Here is a 16,559-nt window from a genome sequence, read left to right as displayed (position 1 = left end):
AATAAAATGAAATTTGGAGTATAATAACAAAACAATAGGATCTGTGTTTAAATCATATTGTTGGGGGGGGGGGGGGGTATTCTTTTTTAGTCAAGATTCTCAAGACTTCTTTTACGTGGCATAGCATTCTGAAGGTTATGATGGCCTTGTCTGTTTATCTATGCACAGTCCATGACGAGACAGGTTGTTGGATGGCCGAATGGTTAGCACGTGCACACTGTATCATAAAGTCTGTCATTGAGTCAACTGGCCTGGTTTCGATTCCCCGGTTGTACGTAACGAGTATGGTCGTCTGTCAAACTTTATGGGTTTTTCTCCGGGTCCTCCCACTGCTAAAGACCCCTACGCGCAAGCAAATTATAGAAATAAAATTGAACCATATGTTAGTCCCGAAATGACCTAATTTGTATCAAGTGGACGTTAAACCCCATTTCATTTTCTCTCCATGACGAGACTGGCAGATGGGCGTCACGACAAAACACTCCCATATGAAATGTTGGTGTATAAAACCTATGTGTACATTCAAAGACAACATTATACTGATATTAAATTGTTTCAATGACATTTAGTAATTGAACTAGTCGAAACGTTGCTCTGTAATAAGCAGTAATTGTATTCCATAGAATTGTGACCTTATAATACTCATATTAACTAAAAAAATATTAATTACAACGAACTTTTCAAATATAAGCATGCAACATTATTTTTTACCACAACAGATCATTTCTGAAAAAGAGAAGAGCATATACCTTTTTGTCTGAATATTAAATTTTTACTGTCAAGACCCCTGTCTAAAGATAGATTACAATTTGTACACAACATAAAACATAACTGATTTAAAGGAGCTAAGTTGCTAATATTTGGGATCTACAAATTGACACAAATGGGTCGCAACGAATATAATAATGTAATATGAATCTAAAAAAAATGATTTACATTCAATTGTTTCCGTTTTACGCTAATTTCAAAGCAGTTATGTTCGGCGAAATACGCCAGAAGTCTCAATCGAATGGCAATCTATAGCGTCTGGTTATTCCAGTCTACACCGATAGTAATTATTGCGCATGCTCTCCAGATTTGTGGAATATATCTAACCTTGTTCTTCCGAGTCGCTTGTTAATAATTGCGCTGAAACGCATTATGGTACGCGATTCGTGTACCAATCATAAAATGTTTATTTTGTCTTAAATATTGGATATCAGAAGCCCATCTTTTCCCAGTAAGATTACAACACCAATGTTGATTAAAATTGACAGATAATTTGTGTTTTCATTGTCGAAGGTTTTGGATGATATTGAGTTAGAGACTTAGCTCCTTTAATCAGAATGCAAAGATCCCAATATGCCCTCTTATTTCAAAAATAGGAATGTGCACGGAAAGTATGGTCGAACGGAAATATATTTTGGAAAATATTTAGTAATTTACATCTGAGTTCAATCTGATTAAAATACAAATCTATATTTCGTTTCGTTTTTTTTTATACTTTCGATGGCTTTAACTACATGAAGCTCTGACCAGTTGTTTTGGGGGGTTGCGTCAGAGGTCATTCGAGCGGCTTTTGACCCTACAACGTCATATATTTGATTTACCAATCAGCATTGATGTTCTAGTGGATTACCCACAATTCTGTGCACCGTAACAGATCGTTTCAAAGGCTATCATCCAGAATACGTCAATGATAACAACTCTTCCAGATCCTAGCTCACACTGATCAGCCGTGAATATTTGCTAGGCCGCTACAATCACTGATAAGGATAACAGTGATGCGACTTAATGAGCCACAAATATTAACTTTTTTCCTCCCACAAATTAAATTCTTAAACATTTTTTCTTATGTATTAGAAAAATAAATAAAGACATTTGACATATTTGTAGGTAAAAATTATTTCCTATTTAGTGTAAATGGGTATTAAAATGAGTAAAAGACACCATTCTACCTGAACCAGTAATGCCTTACGTAAACAGTGCACGCACCATTGAGCCAATGATTGACGCCGCGTGATGTGACATCACGTGTTGAAGGTATTCTTTTACAGAGATATTAGAAGACTTTCGTAATCCTCTGTGAAGCAGATTGATCCTAGTGTAGTAAAGACAAGTAAAACAAAATTTTGAACTATAAAAAACGAAACGAAATAGGGTCTGTGTTTTAATCAGATTGATCAGATTTTTATTCATGCAGGTTCTCTGGTTGGCGTTCAGATAACTTAATATCCACTATGATCAAGATTCCTACTGCCCAGTAGAGAATTCCACCAACCATTGCTAACCAGAATGAATAACCAAAACTAATTATCGCCGTTTTAAAAATGCACTCGATTGTAACATCCACACTCATCACTATGACTCCCACCAAGAAAAGTAAACCTGAAAAATATATAGACATATATTAACAACACAATGGCCCAATAATGTTTGAAAAAATGAGTTGTCAATATCTTTATTCGTAAACACAGTAGCTCACTCAGCGAGTAAAATATCGGCTTGCGAGTTCGATCCCAGTATTGAGCAACGCATAGCCATTCAGATTGGAACGAAAAACCGAGGCCACGTTTACACGTTGGCGTGCTCGTAATATAGTTGTAATTCGATATAAAGTAGGCCGGACAAAATTCCCTTTCCATCGGGTCACACTGTATACCTGTTTTCATCAAACCAGTCGGAGTAGAACAGTAAGATGTTAAGCCCCATTTCGTTTCATTTCTTTGCTTTGATTAAGCCCAACTGCTATGCGAAATTTCTGTTCACTTTAAAATGGCCACCAAACCAGAATCACTTGTGTCGTGCCACTCGAAAATACAGAAGTACTGTTTGGTAAGATAAGATTATGATTTCAGTGTTCCACTCTTCACTATTTGTAACATAATTACTTATTTCCATGCAAATGGTGATGATATGTGTTGAAAATTTTGCAATTGAACTTAATTTTACTTGCTCAAAGCCTCGAATAGTGTATCATAATTGCAGCCGTTGATAAGAATTATCACGGCTATAAATTGCAACTACCGACCTCAAGGCTAGCGAGCCAGCGTCTTAACCACTTAGCCACGATGACCGCTAATATAATAGAGAGAGAGAGAGACAACACAAACTAGGTCATTTTGGGACTAACACATGGTTCAATTTTATTTCAATAATTCGCTTGCGCGTAGGTGTCTTTAGCAGTGGTAGAAAACCCACGAGGTTGAACAGACGACCCTACACCTTGTCATGTACAACCAGGGAATCGAAACCATGCCAGTTGACTCAATGACAGATTTTATGATACAGCGCGCACGTGCTAACCATTCAGCCCCCCCCCCCTAATACAATAACGTCTACTTACTGGATCCAATACCAGCGGTAAGGGTCAATGTTTTTATCAATTGTTTCTTTATAGAAAACATATAAACTAAGAGAAGAGCAATACAAACTGCAGCGGCGACCAAACCCATTATACCAAATACTCTCCCTAACTTTATGGCTTCACCTGAAAGATATGGAAAAGTTTCACCACAAGTCATTCCATCCATCAAACTGAAACCCCAACATATAATAGCCGCAATCTGTTTCACAGAGGTTTACGAAAGTCATCTAATATCTCTGTAAAAGATGACTGCCTTCAACACATGACGTCATATCACGCGGCGTCAATCATTGGCTCAATGGTGCGTGCATTGTTTACATAAGACCTTACTGATTCGGGCAGAATGGAGTCTTTTACCCATTTTAATACCCATTTAAACTAAATAGGAAATAATTTTACCTGCAAATACGTCAAACGTCTTTATTTATTTTTCTAATCCATAAAAAAATGTTTTAGAATGTAATTTGTCGGAGGAAAAAAGTTAATATTTGTGGGCCATTAAGTCGCATGGATGTCATCCTTATCAGTGATTGTTGCGGCCTAGCAAATATTCACTGCTGATCAGTGCGTGATCGCTGCTGCAAAAGCGCTGACAGTATCTGTTATATTATAGTAGGGTGAATTTGGACTCAATAGTAAATGTTTAATACGTCATGCTAATCCGCACAGTATTACTTAATTCAGTTAATTATATTTTAATGGATCTTAATCCACCTTAATTACCCACCATTTATATCTACTTCATATTGTCTTATATATTTCATTGATCACCTGTATCCAGTATTCTTTGTTTTAAACTTTAAATTGAGCTTATAAATTGTAATTAACGTCTACGGGCTATAGCGTTTAGTTACCAGGGTATATTGTTTGTATAGACGATAGATTTTTAGGATTAATGCCCTAGGCGATGCATGGGGATATATAGACCCAAATGACAGAATTTGGGAAGAGCTTGCTACACACGTGTCTTCGGAGATCAACTTAGATCACATACCTAAGGACAGACCTTATTTACCTGTATTTGGATATTTGGAGACATAAGTTGATGTCAATTCCAATATCCACATTGGAGCTTATTTACTATTAAGCATTTGACCAATAATTGTTATATTAATTGTCTGTTGTGATATCTGTTGATTACTGTTTACCAAAAGAATATAGAGAAATATTAACAACCATCAACAGTCTTGTCTTCTTTTAATCAACAACGGAGATTCCAGAAAATACACGAAAAGCGCACTTGTACAATATTTGGATTAACCAGTTCTATCACATCTGTAATATTGGCGGACTTCCAATATCCCTTAATGCCTTTCAGCGGGAGTGGATGGCCGAATGGTTAGCACGTGCGCCCTGTATCATAAGGTCTGTCATTGAGTTACGGAGTCAACTAGGTAGGGCTTCGATTCCCCACTTGTCCGTGACAAGGAGTAGGATCGTCTGTCCAACCTCGTGTGTTTTCTCCGGGGCCTCCGGTTTCCTCCCACTGCTAAAGACCCCTACACACAAGTGAATTATTGAAATAAAATTTAATATGTTTGTCCCGAAATGTCCATTTACCATACATATTAAAGCCTAAGTATATTCTCGGATCATTTTTGCTCAGTGGCAGAACAGTAGGAGGTTGAACACCCCATTTCATTTTACCCGGTGCTTGCCACGGGTGGGGGGTCACCGTGGCTGATGGATAAGACGCTGGCTCGCTAGCCTGGAGGTCGGATTTTCGATCCCTGCATTGGCCGAGAAAATTCACCCAGATTTTCCGTCGTGGTTCCATCTTGTCAGTGTTACAGGACGGAGGGCCCGACAAGTCAGCTATCTAGTCGTCCGGATGAGACGAAAAACCGAGGTCCCGTGTACACATTGGCATGCACGTAAAAGATCCCTTGACAGTTGGAATTCGATATAAGAGTAGGCCGTAGTGCCGCTGTTCGGGCAAAATTCGCACACTGTATGGCGTATGCCCATCTCCATTACCCCAGTTCGGAGCAAAACAATAGGACGTTAAAGCACATTTCATTTCATTTTTGTTTGCCACATGGGTGTTTTTCGGGGAATCCAGTATTTGTCTAGTAAGATTGGGCGTCTCTACTTTCAATTACTGCAGTCACGATACGATATTCTAAAGACCCCTACGCGCAAGCAAATTATTGAAATAAAATTACACTATGTGTCGAGTTGACATTTTATTATAAATACCGATTTGCACATAGATAAAGCATTCTAAGTTGCATCCTGTTTCAAGGACAGTTACTCTTCTTGTCGCACGTGCTGTTCTCCGTATATGATATTTAATGTATTCCGGTAATAAATGGTTACAAGGATAGTTCCAGTCTTTAGTTATTATCGAACATTTACACTGCTACAATACTTTTACTGGAAATAACGACTCTATTAATACTTCTATGGCAATACATGGCAATACAATACATTAAGTAAGTAGTGTACTTACTTAATTTAAAGTCGAAATCATATAGTAATTTTACAGTACTTGAAATTTTACCACTCTCCGATTCTGAAAAAAAGATAAAGTAATGGTTAATTAATTGTCAAATGGTTAACATGCCTGAAAGAAAGGGTCCAGCATTAAAAACAAGTGCAAGAAAATTTTACACACTATGTACTGGTCAAGGAGCCGGATGGGGGGCTGGGGGTGGGTGGACGCCCCTTATATGATCTGCCCTCTGTTTGCCCCCCCCCTTCTCCCCTTATAACTATAATAAAATAAAATATTTGTGATGAGTTTCGGTAATTTTCTAGGTTCTCCCTTGTCAGTGATGCAGGATGGAGGGCCTGACAATGACAGTTGTGATGAGACGAAAAAACCGAGGTCCCGTGTACACATTGGCGTGCACAAAAAAAAAACCTTGACAGTTGGAATTTGATATAAAAGTGGGCCGTATAGCGCCGTTGTCCGCGCAAAATTTTCCTCATAGCACACTGTATGGCGTATGCCCGTTTTCATTAGCCCAGTTCGGAGCAGAACAGTAGGACGTTAAACCCCATTTCATTTCATTTCTAGGGTGATTAATACACATTCCCACTCAGTCATAGAGTTATCTCTTACCAAGCCCATCCTGCTGTAAACCTCCTATAAACAATTACACGTAAACCACTTGAGAAGTGCTTTTTATACAATCTGTTTCACAGAGGATTACAAAAGTCTTCTAATATCTCTGTAACAGATGACTGTTTCGACACGTGACTTCACATCACGCAGCGTCAATCATTATCTCAATCAATGGCGCGTGCATTGTTTACATAAGACGTCACTGATTCGGGCTGAATGGTGATTTTTACTTATTTTAATACCCAATTACACTAAATAGGAAATGATTTTTACATACAAATAATTCAAACGTCTTTATTTATTTTTATAATACACAAAACAAAAAAATGTTTTAGAATTTAATTTAACGGAAGAAAAAAATTAATATTTAAACTCATTAAGTCGCATCGATGTCATCTTTATCAGTGATTGTAGCGGCCCAGCGAATATTCACTGCTGATCAGTGTGCTTTTTATCATCCTCAAAGTTTTGGAGTAGAGGTTCAACGCGGCGAGAATATTCATTCATTTGGATTCACTAGCTCAGTTCGTTTGACACTTTCCTCTCTGGTCGGATAAGCTATTTATAAGCGTCTCCGCAACTTGGCTGTAATAATTTAATTGCACAGGGAGCCGGCATTGAGTTCGGATTTGGATAATGTGAGCGATCGCTTCTCTAACATAAACCCAAATTCAAGAATTGTCCTATTCTAAATTCGGGAATGATTAAGCAATAGTTTGCACCAAATCGTTATTCTTGGGTGATAGCAGCCTGCACTTTATCATTGAATTATTGCATTTCTGCCCGCAGTGGTTTTTATAATTTTCAGTGTTTTTGAGAAATGAAATGAAATGAAATGGAGTTTAACGTCCTACTGTTCTGCTCCTAACCTGGGCTAATGAAGACGGGCATACGCCATACGGGGAGCCACGGTGGCTAGGTGGTTACGACGTTGGCTCGCTAGCCTAGAGGTCGGGTGTTCGATCCCTGCATTGGCCGAGAAAGTTCATCCAGATTTTCCGACGTGGTTTCCCCTTGTCAGTGGGGCAGAACGGAGGGCCTGACAAGGACAGCTGTCTAGTCCTTCGGATGAGACGAAAAACCGAGGTCCCGTGTATACATTGGAATGCACCACGTAAAAGATCCATTGGCAGTTGGAATTCGATATAAGAGTAGGCGATAGTGCCGCTGCCAGGGCAAAATTTCCCTCATAGCACACTGTATGGCGTATGCCCGTCCTCATTAGCCCAGTATAGGAGCAAAACAGTAGGACGTTAAACCCCATTTCATTTCATGTCATTGCATACGCCATACAGTTTGCTATGAGGAAAATTTTGTGTAATTGTGTATAAGTATGTAATACAAAGGTTATGGGCCCTCTAGAGGTCACAATATTTTATCCTATTTTGATGAAACTTAAAACATATCTTTATATTCCAAAAATCTCAGTCCGTTTTGATATTTGCGCATTTCAGACCATAATTTTCTGGATTATGGCCCCTGATTGTACACAAAATCGTTTTTGTTTTTTAGCTTGTTCTCTATCCATCTCTTGCAAAATGTGGGCGTATGCTGCCTGGCAGCCGCTGGGATTTTTCATTGTCCTAAATTGATTTAGCCAAATAGATAAGACAAAGACAGATAAATTGATTCTGGATATTATGGAAATATGTACCCGGCTATGAAATCTAATCTGGAAGCAATAAGTGGAAATCAAGGCCGGATGGAGTTTAACGTCCACTCGACACAAACTAGGTCATTTCGGGACTAACACATGGTTCAATTTTTTATTTCAATAATTCGCTTGCGCGTGGTGGTTTTTAGCAGTGGGAGGAAACAGGAGGACCCGGAGAAAAACCACGAGATTGGACAAGCGACCCTACACCATGTCACGTACAACCGGGGAATCGAAACCTCGCCAGTTGACTCAATGACAGACTTTATGATACAGCGCGCTAACCTGTTTCACAGAGAATTACGAATCTTAGAGTGACAGCGAGCACGTGCTAACAATTCGGCCACCACCACCCCACCCCCACCCCCACACACTAAAAGGGAAATAGTTTTTAACAGATATAGGCTACTTCCAACAGATTTATATTTTAATAATTAAAAAAAAAAAAAAATGTTTTAGAATTTAATTTGCAGAAGAAAAAAGTTAATATTGAGAGCTGATTAAACATACATTATACAAGAGGTAAATATGCCTATTGGGGGTCTTTCATTAGGCCTGAAATGTTATCTAAATTATTAATTAGACATTAATTAACTTATCCAGACCATAATCAACTCTCGATGGCATCGCTAGCCTGCGATTTTTATTGGATTAGGTTCCGATTTGCTTTTCGACTTCCATTCATAATTTAATCATGAAATGGATAATCGAGACTATGTGTTTTAATTCCATCGCTAAAATCTCGGTTCAGAGTGGATCAATTTGACTGAAATTTTCAGCGAATTCCCTTTATTATACGTCCACATTCATAATGTGAACGTATTATGCCGTCGCCCCTGTCTGTGTGTGTGTGTGTGTGTGTGTGTGTGTGTATGTATGTATGTGTGTGTGTGTGTGTGTGTGTCTGTGGTTCGCCTACAGGGCGCAATTCTTCATGGATTTTCTTCAAACTTGGTATACTTATTCCTTATACCCCAAGGAAGATCCCTATTGTTTTTGGTGCATGCCCGACCCCCCGGGGCAGAGCCACGCCCATTTCTAGTATTTGTTTGTTTGTCGTCTACAGGCCACATTTCTTAACTAATAATCTTGAAACTTTGCATACACATTCTTTGTACCCTAAGGAACATCCCTATCGTTTGGGGTGCATGCCCAACCCCCAGGGGCAGAGCCACGCCCATTTTCTTTTCGTGTGTCTTTGTGTCGCCTACAGGGCGCAATTCTTACTGGATTTTCTTCAAACTTGGTATACTTATTCCTTATACCCCAAGGAAGATCCCTATTGTTTTTGGTGCATGCCCGACCCCCAGGGGCAGAGCCACGCCCATTTCTAGTATTTGTTTGTTTGTCGTCTACAGGCCACATTTCTTAACTTATAATCTTGCATACACATTCTTTGTACCCTAAGGAACATCCCTATTGTTTGTGGTGTATGCCCAACCCCCAGGGACAGAACCACACCCATTTTCTTTTTGTGTGTCTGTGTGTCGCCTACAGGCCACAATTCTTAAGTTATCATCTTCAAACTTTACATACTTATGCCCAAAGGCCGACCTCTATTATTTTTGGTACATGCCCGACCCCCTGGGACAGAGCCACCCCCAATGTTTGTGTGCCTTTTGTGTCGCCTACTGGCCGCAATTCTTAACAGATCATTTTGAAACCTTGCATACCTATTCCTTATACCCTAAGGATGCCCCCTGTTGTTTTTTGGTGATTGCCCAACCCCCAGGGGGAGAGCCACGCCCATTTTTTCTTTGTGTCTCTGTGAGTTGCCTACAGACCACGATTCTTAATGGATTGTCTTTGAACTTGGGATATGTATTCCTTATAGCCCAAGGACAACAACTGCATGTCACAACCCCCAGGGGCAGAGCCACGCCCAATTTTTGTGTTTATCGTTTACAGGCCGGAATTCTGAATGGATCAACTTGGTACTTGGCATATGCCTTATAGCCTAAGGGTATCAACTATTGATTTTGGTGAATGCCCCGATCCCCAGGGGCAGAGCCACGCCCAATTTTTGCCTTTAGCGCTAGAAGGCCACAATTCTGAATAGATTATCTTGGAACTTGGTATACTTATTCCTTATACCTTAAGGACGGCACTATTGATGTTTTCATTTCAATAACAGGGTGGTACCTATTTATATTGTTCCAAAGCCAACCCTGCAATTCTGAATGGATCATCTTGGAACATTGCATATTTATTCCTTATACCGTAAAGACAGCAACTATTTATTTTGATGCTTGCCCCGACCTCCTGGGGCAGTGTCACACCCACTTTTTTGTTAGTATTTTGTCTGTAAATTTGGCAAAACAAACCCAACGCCTAGCCTTCTTTGCCTCTGATCATATTACAGCCATTTCATATTTCATTCTCTTCATTTTAAAAAGTACCATATCAATCAAAGCTGGAATGTGGACGTATATTGCAGCGATAGCGATGCTCTCGTATTATCTAGTTTTTAACTATTTTAGTAAGAACTGCCAGCCCTTTCAGTGATTGTCGCGGTCATTCGAATATTCACTACTGATCAGTGTGGGCTTTCGCATGATCAGAAGCGAACTATTTGGACCCGCATGTGTAAAATGGTGAATCTGTAATCCCCGAAAATCTTTATTATTAATAAAGTCTCGATTATCCATTTAATCAATAAATCGAGAAGGAAAGTTGTGCAGTAAATCGGCTCATAATCCACTAAAGATAGCAGGCTAGCGATGCCATCGAGAGTTGATTATGGTCTGGATAGGTTAATTAATGTCTAATTTATATTTTAGATAACATTTCAGGCCTAAAGAAAGACCTGCAATAGACAGATTTAGCTCTTGCATAATGTATGTTTAATAAGTGATCTAATACATAATGTAAATAAATTATATAAATTATTCTTACTCGTTCCTTCTCTTTCATCACCCTTGATTTCGAGCGCCCATCCCCACAATCCATATGATCCCTTTGTATCCCCTGATTCAATGTCAAACCAATTGTCCGTCGAATATCCAATAATAAAGAATAAAAGACCGAACCCAGAAACAACAGTCGCTATTTTATAGCAAATCGAGCTGTCTCCAAATCCCATCTTTGACTTGAAATCAAAACAATCACGAAAGTAAAATAGAACTAGATGCTATACTTTCTGAAGACTTTTCAATTCGAAATGAACCCACGTTAACTTATATAACATCATTCATAATTAAACTACCGGTTAGTAGGGGCCTATTGATTGGCTAAATTAACAGCCATGACTAAGCCACTCTAATTTCAATAAGTTCCTTTCCGTGAAAACTGTCAACCTCTGAATTTAAGTCAATAAGTTTTATTATCATAAAATTAATTTGCAAAAGCAAATAAGTTGACATAAATTATTGATATAACGAGCGTCAACTTATCGATATATTTTTTTTTTTTTTTTTTTTTTTTTTTTTTTGTAACTTACTTGGGGGGTTGGATGGCTGAATGGTTAGCGTGCGCGCGCTGTATCATAAAGTCTGTCATTGAGTCGACTGGCGTGGTTTCGAATCCCCGGTTGTACGTGGCAAGGAGTAGGGTCGCCTGTCCAACCTCGTGGGGTTTCTCCGGGTCCTCCGGTTTCCTCCCACTGCTAAAGACCCCTACGCGCAAGCGAATTATGTAAATAAAATTAAACCATATGTTAGTCCCGAAATGACCTAGTTTGTGTCGAGTGGACGTTAAACCCATTTCTCTCTCTCTCTGTAACTTACTTGATTATATAGAATTGTCATGCGGATTAATACTAATAAAAAATCGATTTATATAAAGGAGTATTTTGGGGAATACTAACCCTAACCCTTTTTAGAAGACTGAACATGGATCCAATTAACCCCTCTAAAAAGGGTTAGGGTTAGTATTCCCCAAAATACTCGTTTATTGTGGACTCAGGAAATTCCCGAACCTCCCCAACCGGCTTACAATTAGCATCTCCAATTAGTTATAACCTACAGTAGTTACCTTAAAAACCCTAAAGCTGTTATAATGGCTGATGTTTGGGGGTTTTTTGAACCAGGAACCTTAGGCGTGCGTACGAGCAAACCTGGGCGGCTGCTGGCAACCTCCAACCTCGTGGGTTTTCTCCGTTTCCTCCGGTTGTCCCCACTGTTAAAGATCCATACGCGCAAGCGAATTATTGAAATAAAAATTTAAAAAACATATGTTAGTCCCGAAATGACCTAGTTTGTGTCGAGTGGACGTTAAACCCCATCTCTCTCTCTCTCTCTATCTCTCTCTATCTCTCTCTCTCTCACACACACACACACACACCCACACACTTTCAGTGAGAAGCTGACTTGAAAAATCCTGATGGTTCTTTAGGGCCCACTTCGGGATTCGAACCCGCGTTATGCTAGTCGAAAAGCAAGACCAGGGGTCTGTTTCACGAAAATTTAACTAAGATAAAATCCAAATTTTAGTAATTTGATTGGATAATATTAGATTGATTTTAGTGCTTAGCCAATCAAAATTGAAGTATCTACTAAAATTTTGATTTTATCTTTAATTAAGATTTCGAGAAACAGGGTCCAGGGTCCTATCACGCATGGATCCCCTATTTCCTCTTTGAATGTATACTTTACTTTTGTTAATATTAAAGCATTAATCTTTTTCAATTTAATTCTTTAACAGAAAATAAGAAAACGAAACGAAATAAGGTTTAATGTCCTACGGTTCTGTCCCGACTGGGTTAATGAAGACATGCATACATCATACACTGGGCTATGAAGGACATTTTGCCCGGACAGCGACGCTTATTTCTACTACTTATTACAAGAGCTATAGGATACGGATATATCAAGTAGTAGATATAATCTTATTTACTCACTTGGTATCCGAATAAGCCGTATCTCATATATTTCATAGTTCCTCCGTGTTATGTATAGGATATTAACCTACCCGAGGTTGATATGGAAGCCCGCGCGTTCTCTACCATATCAATCCGAGGGAGAGTAGGTTTGTATCCGACATATACAACGCCATTTCACCCTTAAATTTAATGGGCTCTTCCATTAAAAGGCAACAATGATTGGATAATTGCTCGATAGTTTCCGCCAAATAGCGAAAATTACCGAAGTAATCACGTGTAATTACGTGTAATTACGTGCATGTTTTTGTTTATACATCGCCATTTTGGACTATTGAATTGAAAGCAAAAACAAAATGGATAGTAATACGAAGTCAGACGAATAATCAATCCTTTTTAGCCAACATATTGACGATGGAATAGATGTGAATGCAAATATCGACGAGGATCTATCCAAAGCCTGCAGAAAATTTGGACCAAAAGGCATTCTTTTCCAAGATATGAGACAGTAAACCATGATTGAAGGTTTTCGGTATGTTCAGAGAAGGATTTGACCGACTGTTTTAAGTGAACTGTACCCAAAAATACTTTACAAAGGAACTCTTGGGCGATAAATACTTTCAAGTCTTGTAGTGTGTGGAGAAATAATCGCAATGTGGACGAAAAGAAAATTCTGACATGTCTTTGACATGGATAACCGATCTAAATACATGTATATCGATAAGTACGCCGTCTATTTCGGCCCGGAATGTTACAAACTGTACCATAACAATTTTTAATTGTCAAAAGAATAAAAATTTATTTCTGTGTTTTTTTGTTTTATTTCGATCATCTATGTCATCAGCGGTTGATATGAGCCGAATATATCGACCTGAGTTGACGTCATTAGCGGTTGATATGAAATATCAACCTGTCATGACGTCATCAGCGGTTCATATGAACGAATATATCAACCTATGATGACGTCATGACAGGTTGTTATGAGATATAACTGCTATGGACATCAAAGAAAAAACTACCGCCAGTTGTATATCTATACTAACATGATATTCGAATAAGCCGGATCTCATATATTTCAGATGTATAGTTTCTCTTGTTAACGGAAAAGCGGCATCGTTTGGATTTCAAGTAGCTTTCCGTGAACTTAATTCAAACAATTCTGCGTATGTACACCCATCCGTTCTTAGTATTAAAGAGGGGCCCTGGCTTTGCTGATTAATAAAAATTGTATTTTTTTTTAAAATTCGTGTTTGTTTTTGTTTTATTTGACTTGGACGTTCAAAAAGTTAAAATTGGATTTAATACAATTCACTTCGTCAATGGTGTAGGAGAGGGGCTTGATAAGGAATCAGTAAGCCTACTGCACATTCAGATGAAGAAAGACCCTAGGCTATTCCCCTTATGAGGCCCATCCAAATCCCCACCCTCTCGACCAATCTGATTAAAACACAGATCCTATTTCGTTTCGTTTTTCATAGTTCAAAATTTCGTTTTACTTGTCTTCACTACAATAGGATCTCGAAGAGTTGTTATATAAGCCGCGTTCTGGTTAATGTGAGGGATTAGCCAATGATGTCGTCTGTTACGGCGAGTTCTTGGCGTACTATGCACGGAATTGTGGGTAAACCACTAGTAACGTCGAACGCTTGTTGATTAATCAATGTCTGACGTCATTGGGTCAAAAGCCGCTCGTATGACCTCTGACGCGACCTGTCTCTACAGCCGGTCAGATCTTCATGTAGTGTAGGCCATCAAAAGTATAAACCAACCTCGTGGGTTTTCTCCGGTTCCTCGGGTTTTCTCCCACTGCTAAAGACCCCTACGCGCAAGCGAATTATTGAAATAAAATTAAATCATATGTTAGTCCCGAAATGACCTAGCTTGTGTCGAGTGGACGTCCCCCCCCCCCCCCGCGCCTGTATTTTAATCCGATTGCCCTCACGACTAACTAGAACACAATTGAGCAAAGCCAATTGTGACGGATGATATTTAAGACGTATGTGTACGAAAGACTTATGCCAGTGTCAAAAATATTATACACCTCGGTCGGGGGCTTCCTATATATTGCTAAAGACCCCTACGCGCAAGCGAATTATTGAAATAAAATTAAATCATATGTTAGTCCCGAAATGACCTAGTTTGTGTAGAGTGGACGTTAACCCCATTTCTCTCTCTCTCTCTCTGTGAATAAAGTAATGTGGCTGAAATTGTCAATATAATATTCATTTTTCATTATCTATTTGTTAACTATTATAGCAAGAACGGCCAGGTCTTTATCTAAATCTTACATAATACATTTTTAAAGATTAAAGGGTATTATGGAAGATTTAGATAAAGAGCTGACAGTTCTCACTATAGTAGTTAAAAACTAGATACCGTAATGTAAAGACAATTTGCTGAAAATTTCAGTCAATCCACTCTGAACCGAGATATTAGCTTTTGAATTTTAGGCCTTACCACGATGGTACGATAAAATACATAGCCTGGATTGTCCAATTTTGCATTTAATCATCAATGAGCGTTGAGAAGCAGATCGGATTCAAATCCAGTAAATATCGCAGGCTAGAGATGACATCGGGAATTAATTATTATGGTCTGGATAAGTTCATTAATGTCTAATTAATAATTTAGATAACATTTCACGCCTAAGAAACGCCAGTGACTGGATTTGCGATTGTTATGCGTGTCGGGAACTAATTTGAATATGAAATTATATAAAATTTGTTGCAAATGTATGTTCTTACAAGAATGAGAGTGAATCTTTAACTCATCAAATTGTTGTATAGAAATATTGTCGTCAGTACCACATCTGCTACGGATTGATAACAGCAGTTAACATCCGTGTCTGTTGCCGTATTTAATCTCACAGTCCGGGAATTATTATTTCCGAATATTGCCCTTGACACTTATGGAAGCCGACCACCAAATAGTTTTCTAGTGACTTTAATGATATCGACCTCGCCAGGCTTTCCCCCTAAATTCAGTTGGACTGAACGCTCTACACAACAGAGACAGAAACGTCTGACAATGTCTTGTTCCGTGTACCAGGGTGAACATTATTGATGTTCACAAACTTAAAATATGTGGGTGTGTTAACCAAATCCTGACATAATAATTAAGTTAATTCCGACCCCTGTCTTCGATTCTAGACCAAAAGGTCATACAAAATACGCACACACGCAACAGCTACAAAAACAGGATAGTCATAGGCATCAGTTTATCCAAAGGGAAACTTGGATTTTAACCAAATTTGATTAGGATGCCGCTAAAAAGATCTGGCCCCGAGGTCACAAAGCATTCTCAGACTTAAGTTGAGAATTTACTCAAACTTGTTCACCTTATTTTAACTAAAATATAGACCATTATAAAACTTTTGTTGTTATAATGTATCAATTACATCAATAAGAAACTATGTGCAAAGTTTCGTGTTTCAGGAACAAAGATATATCTCATAAACAGTGATTGAAAGTTGAGTAAATTCTTAACTTAAGTCAGATAATGCTTTGGGAAATCGGGGCCTGATCTCTGTCGAGTACACTAGCCTCTCGAGAAATGTCAAATTTCTTTAGAATACTCAACAGGGTTCACCCTCTCTGAACCAAATGCTTTACCCCGAATTTGAAAATCAATAAAGTTCTTCCGTCGGATGACAAACAATATGGTTCAAATTTGA

The 16,559-nt window shown here is 38.7% G+C and overlaps 1 long non-coding RNA gene across 1 annotated transcript; it reads right to left on the bottom strand.

Annotated features, from left to right (window-relative positions):
* Positions 1 to 633: 633 nt before the first annotated feature.
* LOC126812183 (uncharacterized) lies at positions 634 to 11,220 on the bottom strand. Its single transcript, XR_007675852.2, has 4 exons — positions 10,966 to 11,220; positions 5,799 to 5,861; positions 3,326 to 3,469; positions 634 to 2,367 (listed from the first exon to the last, which is right to left on the bottom strand). It is a non-coding gene; the product is annotated as an uncharacterized LOC126812183 (long non-coding RNA).
* Positions 11,221 to 16,559: the final 5,339 nt, after the last annotated feature.

The sequence above is a fragment of the Patella vulgata genome, chromosome 2 (assembly GCF_932274485.2).
Source record: "Patella vulgata chromosome 2, xgPatVulg1.2, whole genome shotgun sequence".
Lineage (NCBI taxonomy): Eukaryota > Metazoa > Mollusca > Gastropoda > Patellidae > Patella > Patella vulgata.
This window is presented reverse-complemented; position numbering and strand designations above follow the sequence as displayed.